At 39.7% G+C, this 20,447-nt stretch overlaps 1 protein-coding gene and 1 pseudogene across 9 annotated transcripts in view; both read left to right on the top strand.

The window, feature by feature from the left end:
* The window catches only part of USP54 (ubiquitin specific peptidase 54), a 148,612-nt gene that overhangs the window by 45,656 nt on the left and 82,509 nt on the right, over positions 1–20,447 (top strand). The window contains exon 1 of one of the 9 annotated variants that reach the window (XM_037055916.1): positions 10,004–10,044. The exons of the other annotated variants lie outside the window; for them this stretch is intronic. The gene's annotated coding sequence lies outside the window, so the exon portion shown is untranslated. Of the gene's footprint in view, positions 1–10,003; positions 10,045–20,447 lie in introns of those variants that run through there. 9 annotated transcript variants of the gene reach the window in all.
* LOC118993484 (macrophage-capping protein-like) lies at positions 7,442–8,449 on the top strand (annotated as a pseudogene).

Raw genomic sequence — 20,447 nt, 5'->3', positions numbered from 1 at the left:
CTGTCATGAGGAACCCCCAACCCCCAAGTTTAAATCACTAACTCAGCAGTGGTATTTAAATTTTTTTAATGAAGGTAAATACTGGCTCATTCCCCCCGCCTCCTTTACTTTGGCTCCCTTTTTACCCACAAACAGCCAAGTTCATTAGCTCTGTTTTCTGTGTTCTCAGATTGTTTATCAAACAGATGGTTTTAAGTCAGCTTCTGAGTGAGTATTCTAGGGAAGGATGCCCAAAAAGTAACAGGAAGGATTTCTACAGATATGTGGGGGAATGTTTGTAATTATTTAGCAAATGGTGTGCCCAGCAAGTATCACTTCAGCCTGCCTTGTTCATCTGTTCTGTCTTTTCAGCCAAACACAAGACATGTACTCTGACTTTTGCTGCTGTGCCATTCTGGTAGCATTTTCAACCTTAATTTTGTCAAAGTGACTTATCTGCGCCTATTCACTTTGTGCATATGTGTAACAGTTGTGCTTTTGGCTTACTCTTTTTTTTTAAATAAATTCTTTTTAAAAAACCCTAACCCTAGGATATGTTTATTGATTTGAGAGGGAGACAGAGACAGAGAGAGAGAAACATCGATGTGAGAGAGAAACATTGATTGGTTGCCTCCTGCACGTGCCCTGACCCACGATCAAACCTGTAGCCTTTTGGTGTACAGGACAGCGCTCCAGCCAACTGAGCCACCCTGACAGGACACTGTTGGCTTCTTGGTTAGGGAAACAGTGGTTGCATTCTGTCCTGAATTAAGTGACACTGTAGCATAAGACTGCAGAATTAAATAAGAGTAGAATCAGACCACCAACAGCCTGATTTTCCTTGCTTATGTATTTAAAAAAACTATTCATAGTCTCTTATGCACAGAAGTCATTTGCCAAGCATCTAAAGCCATCTAGTTTTACCAGGTGGCGGCAGCTATGTTGTTTACGGGGACCTAATTTGACTCACAGACATGAAACAGACAGTGTCCTTGTTTTATAAAAAGGAAAACGGATTAAAAAATAACAGCTATACTGAGATATAATTTACAAACCATACAATTCACTCATTTAAAGTGTACAGTTCAATGGTTATTAATCTATTCACAGAGTGAACATTCATCACCACATCAATTTTAGAACATTTCTGTCACCCCCAAAAGAAACACTGTACTTATTAGCAGTTACTTTCCATTTTCTTTACACCTCCTCAGCCCTAGACAACCACTAATCTACTTTCTGTCTCTACAGTTTGCCTATTCTGGATGCGTCATATAATTTGAATAATATAAAATCACATAATAGGTGGTCTTTTGCAACCAGCTTCTTTCACTTAGCATAATGTTTTCAAGGTTCATAAATGTTGTAGCACGTATTATACTTCATTCTTATTATGACTGAATAATATTCCATAGTATGAATAACTATATTTTGTTTATCAGTTGATGTACATTTGAATTACCACTTTTTGGCTATTATGAATAATGCTGCTATGTACATTTTTTGTATAAGTTTTGAGTGAACATGAGTGTGTTTCTCTTAGGAACATGAGTGTGTTTCTCTTATGTAGTAGAATTGATGGGTCATATGGTAACTCTGTTTAATCTTTTGGCCATTTGCCAGACTGTTTTCAAAAGCGGCTGCACTGTTTTGCGTTTACATGAGCAGTATAGGAAGGTTCAATTTCTCCACATCGTGTCAACACTTGTTAATATGTCTTTTTGATTATAGCCATATTAGGTGTGAAGAGGTATCATGGTTTTGATTTTCATTGCATTGTTTTAGTTAACCTGTTTTTTAGTTTAAATATATTTTATTGATTATGCTATTACAGTTGTCCTTTTTTTTTCTCCCCTTTATCCCCCTCTACTCTGCATACCACCTTTCCCACCAGCATTCCTCCACCTTAGTCCATGCCCATGGGTCACACATACAAGTTCTTTGGCTTCTGCATTTCCCACACTGTTCTTAACCTCCCCCTGTCTATTTTCTACCTACCATTTATGCTTATAACCTGTACCTTTTCCCCTATTCTCTCCCCACCCCCTCCTCACTGATAACTCTCATGTGATCTCTATTTCTGTGAATCTATTTGAATCTGTTTGAATCTGATCTCTATTCCTGTTCTAATTGTTTGCTTAGTTCATTTTTGTTTTTTGTTTTTTAGGTTCGGTTATTGATAGTGGTGAGTTTGTTGTCATTCCACTACTCATATTTTGGATCTTTTACTTTTTTTAGACAAGTCCCTTTAACATTTCGTAGAATGAGGGCTTGGTGATGATGAACTCCTTTAACCTGACCTTATCTGAGAAGCACTTTATCTGCCCTTCCATTCTAAATGATAGCTTTGCTGGATAGAGTAATCTTCGATGTAGGTTATTGCCTGTCATGACTTTGAATACTTCTTTGCAGCTGCTTCTTGCCTGTAAGGTTTCTTTTGAGAAATCAGCTGATAGTCTTATGGGAACTCCTTTGTAGGTAACTGTCTCCTTTCCTCTTGCTGCTTTTAAGATTCTCTCCTTCATTTTAGTCTTGGCTAATGTAATTATGATGTGCCTTGGTGTGTTCCTTCTTGGGTCCAATTTCTTTGGGACTCTCTGAGCTTCCTGGACTTCTTGGAAGTCTATTTCCTTTTCCAGACTGGGGAAGTTTTCCTTCATTATTTGTTCAGATAAGTCTTCCACTTGCTGCTCTTCCTCTTCCCTTTCTGGTACCCCTATAATTTGGATGTTGGAACATTCAAAGATGTGCTCGAGGTTCCTAAGCCTCCTCATTTTTTTGAGTTCTTGTTTCTTCATTCTTTTCTGGTTGGATGTTTATTTCTTCCTTTTGTTCCAAATCATCGATTTGAGTCCTGGTTTCCTTCCCATCACTATTGGTTCCTGTACATTTTGCTTTATTTCACTCTGTGTAGCCTTCATTTCTTCATTCATTTTCCAACCGAGCTCAATCAGTTCTGTGAGCATCCTGATTACCAGTGTTTTGAACTCTGCATCAAATGGGTTGGCTATCTCCTCAACACTTAGTTCTTTTTCTGGAGTTTTGATCTGTTCTTTCATTTGGACCATATTTCTTTGTCTTGGTGTACTTGTTTTGTTGTAAGGGGTGGGGCAACCCTCTTTGCTGCGTTGTGGCCCTATCTGTCTCTGTATAGTAGGGGTCAGGGAGGGAACAATGCCATTCTCTTGTTCTGCTCTAGCCTTACTTTCCAACAAGCTCTTGCGTGACTGGGAGTTTCTCCCACTGTGGCTACACCCTGCAGTAGTTTACAGGCAGCTTTGAGTCTTAGTTTCCTGTTCAGCCAGCTCTGCCTCACCTTTGGGGTCCACTGCCTTGTCACAAGTCTTCTCATCTAGCCCTGCCTCACCCATCTGGTCTGCTGCCTTGCTGTACTTCATCTTCCCTCAGCTGCCTATCTCCTGTCTCCACCCCTTCTACTGGTCTGGGTGAATGTTTCTTTAATTCCTCGGTTGTCAGAGTTCCATGAAGTTTGATATTCTGGCACTTGTGTTTTATTGTTTTAGGATTGGTTGTTATCCTTCTTTTGATTGTGTGAGAAAGCAGACTGTTTCTACCTATGCCTCCATCTTGGCTGGAACTCTCAAAATCTAAAATTTTTATTTATTATTTTTAGAGAGAGGGTTAAGGAGAGAGAAAGAGAGGGAGAGAAACATGGATCAGTTCCCTCTCCCACGCTTCCAACCAGGAACCTGGCTGGCAACCGAGGCATGTGTCCTGACCGGGAATCGAACCAGCAACTGTTCGTTTTGTGGGAGGATGCCCACTGAGCCACACCAATCAGGGCTAAATATGTCATCTCTATATTGAGCACAAATGAAACAAGAGGCTTTGCTAAAATGAACAAATCATAAAGCTTTATTCAAGGGTCTTAGGATTTGCAAATAAAAAACACTACCAGGTAACTAACCTCTTGAATGTTCTGAAGAAAAAAGGAAAGTTAAGTGTTTTTATAGTGAAAAATATGTTCTTAAGAATAAGTCTTGTATTCTTAGCCTCTGGATTGGTCTGAGATGGTAATCTGTTTGCTGTCCAGTGGTCTAGATAATAGATTTAGGTGGTCTGGACAAATGAACATTCTTCCCTAAGTTCTTCGTAGGGTTATCTGTAGGATTTTTATGTATTTCCAGGCTTTGGTGTGTGGATGAAAAAAGGACTACGTGGCAGGCCTGACAAGCTCAGTGACTAATAGTAATCACACAGGATATGATTGTAAATTCCTAACAGGGCAGGTCATGATGGGTAATCAAGTCCAGCTTCCTTAGAAAAGGATAATCTTTACCTTAAACAACCCCTGTCCATTGTTTTTGTGCATCCAAGCTAACATACCCTGGGTATGTCAGTAATTACCTTCTCCAGACCTTTCTGAGTCATAACTATTGTCAGCAAAACAGCACCAGGTGTTAGACCTTGGTTCAACAACTTCAGTACTTGAGTTCTGCTTAAGAAAAAATTCTGATCCAAGACTCAAACTATAATATGAGTTTATTTAGAGAGCCACAGAGGTAGAAGTAGTGAGCTGTAGAAGAAATGGGTTCAGAACATGAATTACAGAGGCAAAAGAAGGGCCCTTGGCACTTAGGGGGAAGGGAGAGAGAGAGAGAAGAGAGAGATGTGTACTTTGAAATATGAAAGAGGAAGGAAAGGTGCGGTTGTGTTCTGGAAAGAGAGAGAAAGAGAAAATGCATGTGAACAGTGAGGGGGTGTCCCTGTCTTAAGGGAGGGCTTTTATCTGGAGGGCTCAGGAAAGGATCTGAATAGAATATTCATCAGCTTTTCCAGGTGTGTCCTCTCAAGGTTGTGGTTTCCACTGATTGGTTGGCACCAGGGCAGAGGGTCATTAGCAATTCAGCTGGTCACGATGTCAGTCACGATGGTGTTGCTCCATCTGAGTGTGCTTCTTTTCTGGGTCTGGAGCGGAAACACAGCTGAGACATAGATGTCATCTCCAGGGGTTAATATTTATGGGAGTGGTTGTGCAAGGGCTCATAGTTTTGCCTGTTGCTAGGCACCAATGGCTCTCCACCCTCCTAAACCTCTTGCACTTGGCCTATGGTATCTACTCTGCTGATGCCTATCTACCTACCTACTACTTACATCACCTGAACAGGACTCCTCATTATTATCTTGTTGCCCCATACCAACTCTATTTACTGTACATGTTAAATGTTAACTATCCTGTACCCTCCAATGGAAAACAAGTATGTATCTTTCCATTTTAGAGATTTCCCCACTTTGCTCTCTCTCACCTCTTTAATCTTTTTATTTTTATTTTTTAATTTTTAAATATATTTTATTGCTTATGCTATTACAGTTGTCCCACTTCCCCCCTTCATGGCCCTCCACCCTGCACACCCCCTCCCACCCACATTCCACCCCTTTAGTTCATGTCCATGTGTCACAAATTCTTTTTTTTAATTTTTTTATGTTTTATTTTTTAATATATTTTATTGATTATACCATTACAGTTGTTCTATTCCCCCCCTCAATCCCCTCCACCCACACCCTCCCTCCCCCACCATTCTCCCCCCCTTAGTTTATAACCACGTGTCTCAAGTTCTTTAGATTCTATATTTCCCCCACTATTCTCGCCCTCCCCCCTATCTATTTTCTGACTACCATCTATGCTATTTTCTGTGCCTTCTCCCCTCTTCTCCCCCTCCCACCCCCCTGTTTCTAACCCTCCATGTGTTCTTCATTTCTATGGTTCCACTCCTGATCTAGCTGTCCTCTTGGTTTGCTTTTGTTTTAGGTGTGGTTGTTAATAACTGTGTGTTTGCTGTCGTTTCACTGTTCATATTTTTTATCTTCTTTTTCTTAGCTAAGTCTTTTTAACATTTCATATAATAAGGGCTTGGTGATGATGAACTCCTTGAACTTGCCCTTATCTGAGAAGCACTTTATCTGTCCTTCCATTCTAAATGAAAGTTTTGCTGGATAAAGCAATCTTGGCTGTAGGTCTTTGGATTTCATGACTTGGAATACTTCTTTCCAGCCCCTTCTTGCCTGTAAGGTCCCTTTTGAGAAATCAGCTGACAGTCTGATGGGTACTCCTTTGTAGGTGACTGTCCCGTTATCTCTTGCTGCTTCCAGGATTCTCTCCTTCATTTTAATCTTGGCTAATGTAATTATGATGTGCCTTGGTGTGTTCCTTCTTGGGTCCAACTTCTTTGGGACTCTCTGAGCTTCCTGGATTTCCTGGAAGTCTATTTCCTTTGCCAGACTGGGGAAGTTCTCCTTTATTATTTGTTCAAATACGTTTTCCACTTGTGGCTGTTTCTTTCCCCCTTCTGGTACCCCTATAATTCGGATGTTGGAACATTTAAAGATGTGCCTGAGGTTCCTAAGCCTCTCCTCATTTTTTTGAATTCTCATTTCTTCATTCCTTTCTGATGGGATGTTTTGTTCTTCCTTCTGGTCCATTCCATTGATTTGAGTCCCAGTTTCTTTTCCATCGCTATCGGCTTCCTGGACATCTCCCTTCATTTCAATTAGTTTAGCCTTCATATGTTCCTCTAATTTGTGACTATAATCAACCAGTTCTGTGAGCATCCTGATAAATAGTGTCCTGAATTGTGCTTCTGAGAGGCTGGCAATTTCTCGGTCGCTTAGAGTTATTGGCTCTGGGACTTTGAGTTCTTCTTGCGCCATCTTTTGGGCTGTTTGTGCCTGTTCCGTAGCAGGAACGGAGCCCTAGGTGTTCACCAGAGCAGCGCAACTCAGTGGCTTGGTTGTGACGCTGTATGTGGGGGCGGGGTCAGCGAGGAGCAATGGCGTCCCGTCTGCCGTTTCCTGCCTCGGCCCCCACAGGTGTGGCAGCTGCCACTGTCACCGGGCCCACGTGTTTTGTCCCACTGCACTCGAGTGTGCCACCGCCGTCAGCCCTCGCCCCCTGGGGCCTGCGTAGTTCGTCTCACTGTACTCGAATGTGCGCCCGCGGTCAGTCTGCCCCACACCCTGACTGGGTCCGGGTACTTGCGCGCCTAGGTCTGAGGATCTTTCGTGCCTGACCCTGCTCTGCTGCTGGCTCCGCCCCTCTTACCGTCCTGTTGAAGGGTTAGTGGTTGTCGGACTTCCGTAGAATTCAATTTTCTGTTTTGTGGCTGTGTATTTGTTATTCAAACCTTTGTTGTATACAAACTTGGTTGTGGGAGAAGGCACAGTGTTTCCACCTATGCCTCCATCTTGGCGGAAGTCTGTCATCTTACCTTTCTTATGTTTAGTTCTTTCATTAGTTCCACAATAAATATATAACCATTCATCTCTTAATGATTTGCAGAGCTTGTCCTTGATATTTGCACATTCTTTTTTTGTACTTCGCACTGATCAGTAGAGATCCTGTGTTTCATACTTTTATCATCCTCACCCAGCACTAGACCTTAGTTAAGAATGCTAATGTTAGAGGCTAGGAGGAAGCAGAGCTTTGCAAAGATCTGGAAACAGCATGTACAGATTGATTCCCCAGAGCTATTCTCCATTCTTGGCCGCTGCCTACACACATGGCAAGTAGAGAAGCTAAAGGTGGTTCCTGGTGGCCTGTGAGAACCAGGGCGTTTCTTCTGAGGGACTCCTACCTAGTGCTGCATGATGGCTAGGCAGAGCCCTCTCACCTACACCTGTGAGTAGGTCAGCAGCCATCCCTGGATGAGCAGGGGGCCTTCATTGTGCTGGTTGTGCCCTTCACCACCCTGCTGGGGGAGCAGCCTATACAGCACCAAGAGGTGTAGGTCATTGAGTCCAGCCTCTTCCTGAGCTACTTCTTGAGGGGCCTCATGGACCTGGAAGGTGGAGTGCAGCCAGCATTTCACAAAATTTCCCCAGGGGCCACCCCAGATGCCATCAGGAAACTCTACCAGGTGAAGGGGAAGAACATATGTGCCACTGAGCAGGCACTGAGCTGGGACAGCTTCAACAAAGGAGACTGCTTCATCGTGGACCTGGGCCAGAACATCTTTGCCTGGTGTGGCGGAAAGTCTAACATCCTGGAGCACAACGAGGCACGAAATCTGGCCTTGCCATCCAGGATAGTGAGCAGCAGGCCACGGAGATTGTCATTGATGGGGAGAAGCCTGCTGAGGTGATCCAGGTCCTGGGCCCCTACTCTGAAGAAGGGCAACCCCTGAGGAAGACTTCACAGATGATCAGACTAGTGCTCAGGCTGTGGCTCTGTATGCCACTGGACAGATGAACCTGACCCAGGTGTGGGACTCTAGCCCTTTTACCCTGGAGTTGCTGATAACCTGATGACTGCCTTGTGCTGGACAATGGGCTCTGTGGCAAGATTTATATCAGGAAGGGGCACAAAGCTAATTAGGAGGAGTGGCAGGCAGCCCTCCAAATGGCTGAGGACTTCATCTCCTGCATGCCATTGGCCCCAAATACTCAGGTAGAGATTCTGCCCTAGAACCATGAGAGTCCCATCTCTAAGCAATTCTTCAAGAACTGGAAATGAGAGGGGCATCTCCCTGCATTCCCCGTGCCCACCCCCTCACCTCCTGCCGTTTGCTTTTCTCCTGTTGCCTGGTCAGTGCCAAGGTGCCCCGACAGATGTTCAATAAAGGAAACAAGTGCTCCCTACACCTCTTCCCCCCCAAAGTGCTAATGTTAGTAAAAGAAAAGGAATAATATCTTTTTTTTTTCTTTAAAAAATTTTTTTGGTACTTTCTTGTTGCCAAAGGAATACTTTAGTATAGTATATTTTAAAATGTAAGAGCTTAAATAGTTTTGGGCAGGGCCAGCCTCTATTTAATATTACCAATAAATCTTAATTAAATATTTTTTAAAAGATTTTATTTATTTATCTTTATAGGGGAAGGGAAGGAGAGAGGGAGAGAAATATCAATGTATGGTTGCCCCTCATGCATCCCCTGCTGGGACCTGGCCTGCAACCCAGGCATGTGCCCTGACTGGGAATTGAACAGCAGTTGTTTGGTTCGCAGGTCAGTACTCAGTCCACTGAGCTACACCAGCCAAGGCAAATCTTAATTAAATCTTTTAAAAAATTAACTCATATTATTTTCTCAACCTGTAGAAGTACAGCAGACCTTCATATTTGGAGGGAATCTGCTAATGAGTTTTTCTTCATTAGTATGCTTTTAAAGCAATTTATCTCAATAAAGCTGTTTTATATACGTATCTGCAAATAATACATAGAAGGGTATGTGTTGTTCCTCTGGGGCCTGTGTGTCCTGCCTGTAAATGTGAGTTCTGGGCTGACTGATCACGTGTTTCAGGGGGGCAGGATCCTGCCTGCTGTTTGTTCTTGGTGATATAATTTGACCTCTTCCCTGAGAGAGGGGTGGAGATCTTTCACTGTCTTCACTTTTGGGGTTGGGAACATTTGAGATTCTGTGCCTTGCCAAATTTGATTGGAGAACCCAACAGCTCAGTTTTCACAATATTTTTCTTTAAGAGTGTATTGTTGAAGAGAGTTGGAGGAATTTTGCCTGTTAAAATGATTTAAGTCTTGACAGTCTTGGAATTCTGAATGAAGGATTCAAATAATAACCTTGCTTTAATTATTCACCAAAGTCTTTTAGTGGTCCTTTTGACTATAGTGCAAAGGACTGTTTTTACTGCTGGTCCTCCTTTTGGAAGCAGCTGCCACCCTGCAAACCTTATTGTTACACTGCTGACCTTTGTCATCAGGAATGCCCCTGGAGGAAACAGCCTCCTAATTGTTTTTGTTAAGCTTCTATGAAGTTTGTGATATATCCTTTCAAGTTCCTTTTGGTTAGTTTCTTAAGTTTACTTTGTTTGCATTTAATTTGGGCTCCACATTTTAGTTTTATCATGATTTGTCAGTGCTGAGTTCCTGGTAGGTGGTAAAAAGAATTGTTCATTCCACTTCATCCTGTTCTGTGGGAAACCTTTGTGGTTTAGATTTACAGTTTCCCATTGTTGCTAGCTGCAGTTGTCTCCTCCCTTTGTACCCTTCCCTCCCCACAACTCTAGCTTTTCCCTTGTCCCTCCCCATTCCTGTCTCCCAGCCCTACAAATGTCCTTGTGATTTCTGGAGGCTTTTTGTTGGAGGTTGAGTGCTTTTGGGTAAGTATCTTGTGGTAAAATGGGGTAGACAAAAATGTGGGGAACTGGTCAGTCTTTGTGAAGTATTGATTTTTAACAGCAACATTTCAAGCTTTGAGCTTTTAGGACTCTCTTTCAAGAGGCTTCTTTTATACTGACTTGTTTCTGCTCTTTCTTTTTCTATTTCAATTATTAAGGCTTTGGTAATTAGATTTTTATTATTAGTTTAAAAAGTAATTCTCATATATTTTCTTGAGCTTGTTAGATTTAAAGGCAAGGATTGTTGGTTTAGTATTTTAAATTTCCTTCAAATAGAATGTCATTTGTGATTTGTTTATACTTATTCTCAGTATTAACATAATGATAAAAGTAATAATGAAGAAGAGATCTTATTTTGTGGCCAAGGTGGAAAGTAGCATTTACTTCCAGAGTCAAAGTGATTTTTTTTTACCCTCAAAGCAGAATGTTGTTGGCAAAATTTGCTAGGTTTTTGGCAATATGTTGTTAAGTCTGGGAAATGGTTTTGTGAGTACTTCACAATAACAGATCCTTCTGGGAATTATTTTTGGGACGTTAAACTTGTTCATTAGCACCTGCTCCCCTGAGGTGTGAGATTTATAATCCTTTGAAAGATATTTAATATTTGATGTTCAGATCGAGTCAAATAACACATTCATATCGTTCTATTTTCTTGGATCATATATTTTGATGCTCAGCTAAAACAGGAACAGTGTACGTGTGTGTCTATTATTCTTTTGGACACTGAATGGGCTATCCTTTGGTATTTCAAGGAGTTATAAGTTGGATCCTTGGGTTCTCTAGAAGCACTGCTAATTAAAAGCCATTTTCATGGTAAACGTTGTGAGGAAAAACTTGTTTGTGGGATTTTATTAACTGTTCAGTTGAGTCATTTGTACAATAGTGGTTTCTGAGCTCCTACTGTGTGACAGGCACTAGTTCCTATGTTAAGTACTTTGCTTCTAATTCCTACTATAACCTTGCCAGGTAGGTAGCGTTACCTCCCTCTGGAAAATAGTCTTGCACTGGTAGAAAAAACATGGGATGTTCTTGTCTGCAAAATGAGGGAAATAATCCCCGCTTGAGAGAGTAATTGTGAGAATGAAAGGATGTACCATGTGTCCAGTGCCCAGCACTGAGTTGGTGTTCACTAAGTGGTGGCTGCTATTACTAGAATTTTACAGCTGAAACAGCTGCAGAGGCTAAGTAACTTGCTGAAGGTTTCTCAGTTTTAAGTGGTAAAGCTAGGGTTTGAACTGGCTTAAAACTGGAGTCTGGTATGTTTTTGCTTGAATATTGTGAAGACTCTTAAACAGTGTATTTCAGTACATCCCTGCTCACTCTCTCACCTCCCTCTCCTACAGAGGAGGGTGTTTTTAAACAGATGCCCTTTTATCCTTGGTACCCTCGGCCACCTTCCGAAGTCATGTGCTTGGTCTGTCACGCTGGAGTTGCTTGTGCCATTCAGTACCAGTGTTTTGCCAGCAGAAATGAGTCAAGCTGGTGCAGTCAGTGGCTTCCCTCAGTATTTTTCTCTTGTTGATAGAGCTATCATGCTTTCATTATTGTTTGTGATATAATAATTTGGGTAATGGTATGTTTATGATGATTAATAAATAGTGCATAGTTGTAATCATTTGAATGTAAAAAACCCTAGTGGTTTAAAAATTAAGGAAAAAATTCTCTGGTTCTAAATTATTGGACCAGAGAGTAATAAACAGGGCAACTTTATAGAGCTCATAGTTACCATTTTGCTAACCTGCAGCCTAATATAATTGCTATTGATTCTCTTTCCTTTAACCACAGCTATTAACTAGTTTGGTGATATTAGCAATCTGTTTGAGAAAAAAACATGTTTGTCCTACTTATCATCAAGTAGAGTACCTTTCTTCCATAGACTTTTTGGAAAGGTATGAATTAAATATGATATGATTCAGGCAGTAGATTCAGGGAAGAGATAGAGAGATAGTCCTGATCATGCTTATAATTAAGTTATCTCTAAATCATGTGTTTCACAAAACTTCATTCTTCATTTATTCTTTTATTTAACAAGTATTGAGCATCTGTTGGGTGTAAAGCAATGTAATTTTCTACATTGTATTCTAATAAAGTACTTATTAATAAAGTTCCTGGGAGGAAGCGATTAAGTCCCAGTTGGTGGGAAGTGGTCTTTAGACAATCCTTTGGGAAATGAATTAATATAAATGACTGCTCCTTCCTGATAGAGTGTGACTATCATTAGTATCTACTACTGTAAGTTGCCAGCAGAATGGCTTCTTCAAACAGACTTGCTAAGTGGAAAAGTTTACTAGTATTATGTAGAACTGGGAAGATGGGGGTGGAGAAGAAGGTGACACAGACAAAACAAAATTGTTTTTGGTGTTTTAAGGGGAATAGTGGTAGATGAGATGGAAAATGTGTGTGGGTTAAGACTGTGAAAGGCCATTTAAGGCCAAAGAGTTTTGACAGTACGTCACTAAACTTTTCTGAGCTAAATAGTGATTGATTAGAGTTTGCTTTTGGTAAAATTAAAAAGAAAGATTTTATTTATTTTTAGAAAGAGAGGTAGGGAGTGAGAGAGGGAGGGAGAAAAACATCAATCAGCTGCCTCTGGCACACCCCTATCTAGGGCTCTGGACCACAACCCAGGCATGTGCCCTGACCAGGAATTGAACCAGTGACCTTTTGCTCTACAGGATGACACCCAACCCACTGAGCCGCACCAGTCAGGGTGCTTTTGGTGATATTTTATGCCTAGGATTACAAGGGGAAGAACAGTTTAGAAGCTATCATAATACTCTAGGTGAATTGTATTGAGAATGCATTATTTTTAGAATATATTTTTCCTCATTTTGATATTGCTTTGGGTTTGTGCTATCGATTATAGTTTAATCTTATGGAATTTTTACTCTAAGTGTCTGGATGTGTTTTATAAGAGAAAGGGAGAAGGAGGGAGAGAGATTTGGTATAGGGGGTGGTCAGTTATAATCATATCTATTCTTTATGTAGCTCCTATTTTGTACCTGGCCCTAAATATTTTTGTGTATAATTTGTTGAATACTCTCAACAAATTGCATTTATTATAGATAGTAAATGACTTGAAAGTGATGGGGCAGGATTGTAATGTATTTTCATCTTCATCTCCATCATCATCATCATCATCAAAATATGTATTCACTAAGTACTAGGTACTGGGCTACTTATACATATACATTATTTCATTAACTCACATACTAATCCTATGAGATGGGTCTTATTTATTAATCCCATTTTACTGGTGTAGTACCTGAGAGACTTCAGTAAATGATTCAGTAACTTGGTTATGATGACACAGTCATTAGGTGAGGCAGTCCAGACCTTTTCTACAATACTTTGGTAACTCTGGATCCCTAAATTGTATAATTCATGTTATGTTCTTTGGGAATGGTGCACCTTGGGTCTCCTCTCTGAGCATAGTGTTTTCTGAGGTTACCGGTTGTAGCAAAGTAAAACATGCCTTCTGGCTTTTTTTATTCCCTAACAGGTTTTAGAAAATTTGTTTGTAAATGACATTTTTCTAAGTTCATGAAAAGGAGAATAAAGCATTCTGTCCTTTATCAGTGTACAATTCTTCTTGTTGTACATGATGTCATAATTTGAAGCTCCAAAGACCAACCCTCAGGAAGTTGTTTGAGTGGGTAATTGTGTTCATTGGGGAGATTGACATAACCACCCCATAATTCAACAAATCACTTAGGTTTTCTTTTTATGGTTATAGATGCTTATCTCTTTTTATTTTCAAGCTTAAATTAGGGCAAAGTTTGATTCAATTGATATAGTCTCCATTAGAAAAATTTGTCTATAATATCTCAAACTGAATATCTACACTTTGGGGGGGGGGGTCTATTGTTTAATGAGAGTTAGGATTGGTTGTTCTAAATCCCTACCTATCAAACAGAAAGTTTTCTCTTTTAATTAAATGTTTAATGATTCAATGTCTATTATATTCAACCTCTGATTAGAATAAAAAGATGCCCATAAGCAATATATAATGTAGTCCATATACACAAATAACTGTAACATGGGGGAGGGAGGGACTGCTGTAATCTAACCACATGCACTGAGAGCACAGAAGAAGATGAAATAAATGAAGAAAATGGAAAGGTGAGACAGGGAGGGAATCTGAGAATGCTTTGGATGTAGCTGTTCCTTGTATGATAGTTACTATTTTTAAGAAGAAAAGCAGAGGAAAGGCACTCTAGGTGGAGGCATCATTAGAGCCAAGACACTGAGGTAAAAGAGTACAGAGTGTATTTATTATACAAAAAAGAGTCAGTTTTACCGGGAATGGAGGATGAGTGAAGGGCACATACCCAATGCTAGGTGAAATGGCTGACCAATGAGTGAATAGAAGATGTAACTGGAAATAGAGGTAATGTATAATGATTCTTAGATTTGTGCAGGTGCTAGATATATTTAATTCAGTCTCACACATTAGTAATACTACTGGTGGAATATGTGAATATTGAAAATATGTGCCCTGGCCAGGTAGTTCTGTTGGTGAGAACATCATCCCACTATGCCAAGGTTGCAGATTCAATCCCTGGTCATGGCACATACATGAATCAACCAATAAATGCAAAAATAAGTGGAACAACAAATCAGTGTTTCTCTCTCTCTTTTTCCTCTTTTCTCTCTTCTCCCCCTCTCTAAAATTAATAATAAATATAAAAATATTCATATCCTGGTGAATGTAAAAATTCATAATCAAGAATATGAATCAATTAAAAAAAGCTGTCAGAATAGGTCTGATTGACTGCTTTGTTATTTTTTCTTTAAGTTTGCTATTTGTTCATGTTTTTGCTCTGTTAGCAGTAGATTGAGTGGATAAAAAAACATCATGGAAAAGAAACTTGTGAAAAATCTATCCATTAATATTACCCATTGTGAGTGAGAAAAGTACTGTTTTTCTCTAGACAGAAGAACCCCTCTCTGGGAGCCACTGAAGATTTTTGAAGAGGTGAGTAGCATGGTGTAGTGAAGGAGCCCTCTGGTAGTCATGTGCAGAACTGGAGGCCTGCCATGTAGTCAGAGGAGGTGAGATCTGAAACTGAGCAGCAGCAGCAGCAGCAATCAGAATTGAATGAAAGAACCTGGAAATCTATATCTGGCCCCCTGTTTCTAAATAGGAAATAGTTAACTTAAACAACATTCATATTAGGATATTAGGTGTCTCACTGATTGGTTATCTCTGGTCTAGGGTATTTTCATTCTATTTCTAGGGAAAATGAGTTTAAATCCCTATTTTAGGTTTACTTTCAGTAAGGAAATTAGAAATTATAGATAATTTATCTGTGAATTTAGATAAAATCTATAATTCTATTACCCTAACGATATTCCTGTTTGTTTGTTTTTTTACACTTACTTATTCTTGCTCTTATAGATTTAAAAACTTTTCTAACAGCCCTGGCTGGTGTAGTTCAGTGGATTGAGCATGGACCTGCGAACCAAACGATCGCGGTTCGATTCCCAGTCAGGGCACATGCCTGGGTTGCAGGCCAGTTCCCAGTGGGGAACTCACGAGAAGCAACCATACATTGATATTTCTCTCCTTTTCTCCTTCCTTTCCCCTCTAAAGATAAATAAATAAAATCTTAAAAAAAACTTTTCTAACAGTTTATTCTGAGAAACAGGTTACTGTACTAATAAAACAATCCATTAAGTGCTATTCTGTGATGTTGAACATAGTAAGCACAGAGATTTCACATGAAGCCTTCATCGGACTCTAGTTTACTAGGACCACCAACTGTCAACGTCACCTCTTTTCCTATAAATCTCTTAGTCTACATACCTTTATGCGGGTAGATATTAATTTCCCGAATTCCTCTATCCCTCGTTGGGCACAGGGTTCCATCTCTTTCAATGAATTGTTTGCACAGTTTGAAAAGTTTTTCATTTTGAACTAATTATGGGCTTAGAGAAAAGTTGCAAAAATAGTGCAGAGAGTTTTTATATATCCTACACTCAGCTTCCTTTAATGTTGTTTTATGTAACTATAGTGCAATGATCAGAGCCAGGAAATGAACATTGGTATAACACCGCTAACTGAATATGGTTTTCAAAATTCGCAAGTTTTTCCACCATTGCTCTTTCTTTGTTTTTATCAAGGATCCTCTCTAGAATCTCACATTATATGATATTTTAGGTGTTTTTCTTCCTTAGTCTCCTGCATTCTATAAAAGTTCCTTAAACTTTGTCTTTTGTAATCTTTTAGACATTTTTGGAGAATACCGATCAGTTATTTTGTCAAATGTCCCTCAGTTTGAATCTGTCTGATGTTTTCTCATGATTGGACAGAGATTATGCAAGAATACTACAGAAATAATGTTGTGTCCTTATTAGTGCATTATTATTACCATGGGATTTATGATGTCAGTTTGTATTATTGTTGGTGATGTTGACCTTGATCACTTGGTCAAGGTAGGTTTCTGCTGGGCTTCTCCACAGTGAAGTGACTATCTTTTCCTTTCTAGTTAATAAATACCTTGGAGATACTTTTTATTTTATTTTATTTTATTTTATTTATTTATCTTTAGAGGGGAAGGGAAGGAAAGAGGGAGAGAAACATCAATGTATGGTTGCCTCTCATGAGTCCCCTGCTGGGAACTGGCCTGCAACCCAGGCATGTGCCCTGACTGGGAATCAACCGAGATCTTCTGGTTTGCAGGCCTGCACTCAATCCACTGAGCTACACCAGTCAGGGCTCTCTTGGAGATACTTTGATACTATAATGTGTATAAATGTCATGGAGTTCTCTACACATGGACCTCATTGAACTTTAATTATTATGAAATGAAGTCTCTTAAGGGACTTTGTTTCACCTGGTTTTATCAAAGGCCCTCAAGGCTCTGCAGGAACAAATCCTTTCTAGCCTTCATTGGTCTAAGTCACATTCATGTCCAAATTCATAATGAAGTATCTAATGCTGATAACCTGTAGGTCTCTGAACCTCATTGACCCCACTTTCTATGAGGGTGACAGGCTCTTCCTGGTCCAGTGCCCTTTCAGGCTTCAGCTCTCTTTATGCATAAGCCAATTTTATTTCAGCCAACTTTTGAATGACTGACTACTTTGGGTTTTTTCAGAAACAGAGGCAACAAGATGCTGACTTTGTTGGTGAGGAATTAATTAGGGTATAACTAGGGTGGTTGCTGCTGTAGCCTGGTTTATTACTTTAGCCTGAGAAAAATGGCAATACATTAGCTATACTGTGTATACTTGTGAAGTAATCATTGTCTGTTTTTCATTAATACAGAGAAATAAAAAAAAATTTAAGGTCATCAGCTTCTAGAGCTGTACCTCTAATGCTGGCAGTCATGAGCTATGATCTTTTAAATTTAGCCCTGTCATTTTTAGCTCTCAACAGTGAATCCTTGTTAGAATTATTTCAATGGGCTCAAAACTCCAAAATCCAAATGTGCTCCAAATGGTATAATTTGTATCTATTTAGTGCTAACAAAATTTATACAATGAATAACATATTCGATGCTGCTTTAATAAAATACAAATTTATTAGTATAACTGAATTTAAAGTAGCTTTTTGAATTATGTGTTTTCTCAAGTAATATATACTATAAAACCCCAGCTTTGTTACTATGATTCAGATTCTCTGGGTGCTGAAGCTTATATAATTCAGGGGCCTCCATTTTAAAAAATAAAAAAAAAATTTTTAGCCCTGGCTAGCATAGCTCAGTGGATTGAGCACGGGCCTGTGAACCATGCAATCGCGGTTCGATTCCCAGTCAGGGCACACGCCTGGGTTGCGGGCCAGTTCCCGGCAGGGGACACACCAGAGGCAACCATACATTGATATTTCTCTCTCTCTCTGTCTCCTTCCTTTCCCCTCTAAAGATAAAGAAATAAAATCTAGAAAAAATTTAAAAATAAATAAAAAAATAAAAATAAAATTTTTTTTAAAATTACAGTTGACCTACAATATTATATTAGCTTCAGATCTACAACTTTATGATTAGACATTTTTATAACTTACAAAGTGATCACCCTTATAAATCTAGTACCCATTTGATACCATGTATGATATTACAGTATTATTCACTATATTCAGTATGCTGTACCTTATATCCCCATGACTGTTCTGTAACTACCAATTTGTACTTCTAAATTCCTTCACCTTTTCACCTGTCCCCTCAATCTCTTTCCCGTCTGGCAACCATCAAAATGTTTTCTGTATCTATGAGGCAGTTTCTGTGCTGCTTATTCATTTATTTTGTTTTTTAGATTCCACATATAAATGAAATCATCTGGCATTTGTCTTTCTCTGTGTGACTTATTCAGCACAGTACCCTCTAGGTTCATCCATGTTGTTGCAGAGGCAAGATTTCATTTTCTTATGGCTGAGTCACATTTCACTGTATATATGAACCACTTCTTTATCCATTTGTCTATTGATGAACATTTAGGTGGTTTCCATATCTTGGCTATTGTAAATAATGCTGCAGTGAATATATGCATGTATATGTCTTTTTGATTTAATGTATTGTGTACCTTTGGATAAATACCCAGAAGTGGAATTTCTGGGTGGTTCTTTGTTTTATTATAGGCTTTGTTTTAAAGTCTGTTATGTCTGGTATAAGTATTGCTACCCCAGTCTTTTGTTTTGTTTACATTTAAAAAAATTACATTTTATGGATAATGCTGTTACAGTTGTCCCCCTTGGCCCACATCACCCAGACCCTCCCCACTCATTCGTGTAGTCCCCACACCATTGTCCATGCCCAGGGGTCATGCATAGATATTCTTTGACTACTGCATTCCTTGTGCTATCCTTTATATCCCCACGACATTCTTTAACAACCAATTTGCACTTCTTAATCCCCTTCACCCTTTTTGCCCATCTGCCTGACCTCCATCCCATCTATCCACCATCAGTACATCCCCTATATCTATGATTCTGTTTCATTTCTGCTAATTTGTTTATTTTGTTTTTTAGATTCAATTATTGGTAGATAAGTACTTATTGCCATTTTATTATTAATATTTTTTAAATTTTAAAATATATTTTGTTGATTATGCCATTACAGTTGTCCCATTCCCCCCTTCACTCCCCTCCACCCTGCACACCCCTTCCCCACCATTCCCCCCCTTTCATTCATGCCCATGTATCACAAGTTCTTTTTTTTTAAGATTTTATTTATTTATCTTTAGAGGGGAAGGGAAGGAAAGAGGGAGAGAAATATCAATGTATGGTTGCCTCTCATGAGTCCCCTGCTGGGAACTGGCCTGCAACCCAGGCATGTGCCCTGACTGGGAATCGAACTGTGATCCTCTGGTTCACAGGCCTGCACTCAATCCACTGAGCTACACCAGCCAGGGCATCACAAATTCTTTAGATTCTGTATTTCCCATAGTATTCCTGCCCTCCCCCCTGTCTATTTTCTACCTACTCTCTATGCTACTTATTCTCTGTACCTTCTCCCCTCTTCTCCTCCTCCCATTCCCCTGTTGCTAACCCTCCATGTGTTCTTCATTTCTATGGTTCCACTCCTCCTGATCTAGCTGTCCTCTTGGTTTGCTTTTGTTTTAGGTGTGGTTGTTGATAACTGTGAATTTGCTGTCCTTTCACTGTTCATATTTTTCATCTTCTTTTTCTTAGATAAGTCCCTTTAACATTTCATATAATAAGGGCGTGGTGATGATGAACTCCTTGAACTTGACCTTATCTGAGAAACACTTTATCTGTCCTTCCATTCTAAATGAAAGTTTTGCTGGATAAAGCAATCTTGGCTGTAGGTCTTTGGATTTCATGACTTCGAATACTTCTTTCCAGCCCCTTCTTGCCTGTAAGGTCTCTTTGAGAAATCAGCTGACAGTCTAATGGGCACTCCTTTGTAGGTGACTGTCCCCTTATCTCTTGCTGCTTCTAGGATTCTCTCCTTCATTTTCATCTTGGCTAATGTAATTATGATGTGCTTTGGTGTGTTCCTTCTTGGGTCCAAGTTCTTTGGGACTCTCTGAGCTTCCTGGATTTCCTGGAAGTCTATTTCCTTTGCCAGACTGGGCAAGTTCTCCTTTATTATTTGTTCAAATAAGTTTTTCACTCGTGGCTATTCCTCTTCCTCTTCTGGTACCCCTATAATTCGGATGTTGGAACATTTAAAGATGTCCTGGAGGTTCCTAAGCCTCTCCTCATTTTTTTGAATTCTTATTTCTTCCTTCTATTCTGTTTGGTTGTTTTTTTCCTTCTGGTCCAGTCCCTTGATTTGAGTCCCAGTTTCCTTTCCATCACTGTTGGTTTCCCTTCATCTCAGTTAGTTTAGCCTTCATATGTTCCTCTAATTTGTGGCTAAAATCAACCAATTCTGTGAGCATCCTGGTCACCAGTGTTTTGAACTGTGCATCTGAAAGGT

Source organism: Sturnira hondurensis, unplaced genomic scaffold (genome assembly GCF_014824575.4).
Source record: "Sturnira hondurensis isolate 20B ecotype Veracruz unplaced genomic scaffold, ASM1482457v3 Scaffold0008761, whole genome shotgun sequence".
NCBI lineage: Eukaryota > Metazoa > Chordata > Mammalia > Chiroptera > Phyllostomidae > Sturnira > Sturnira hondurensis.
This window is presented reverse-complemented; position numbering and strand designations above follow the sequence as displayed.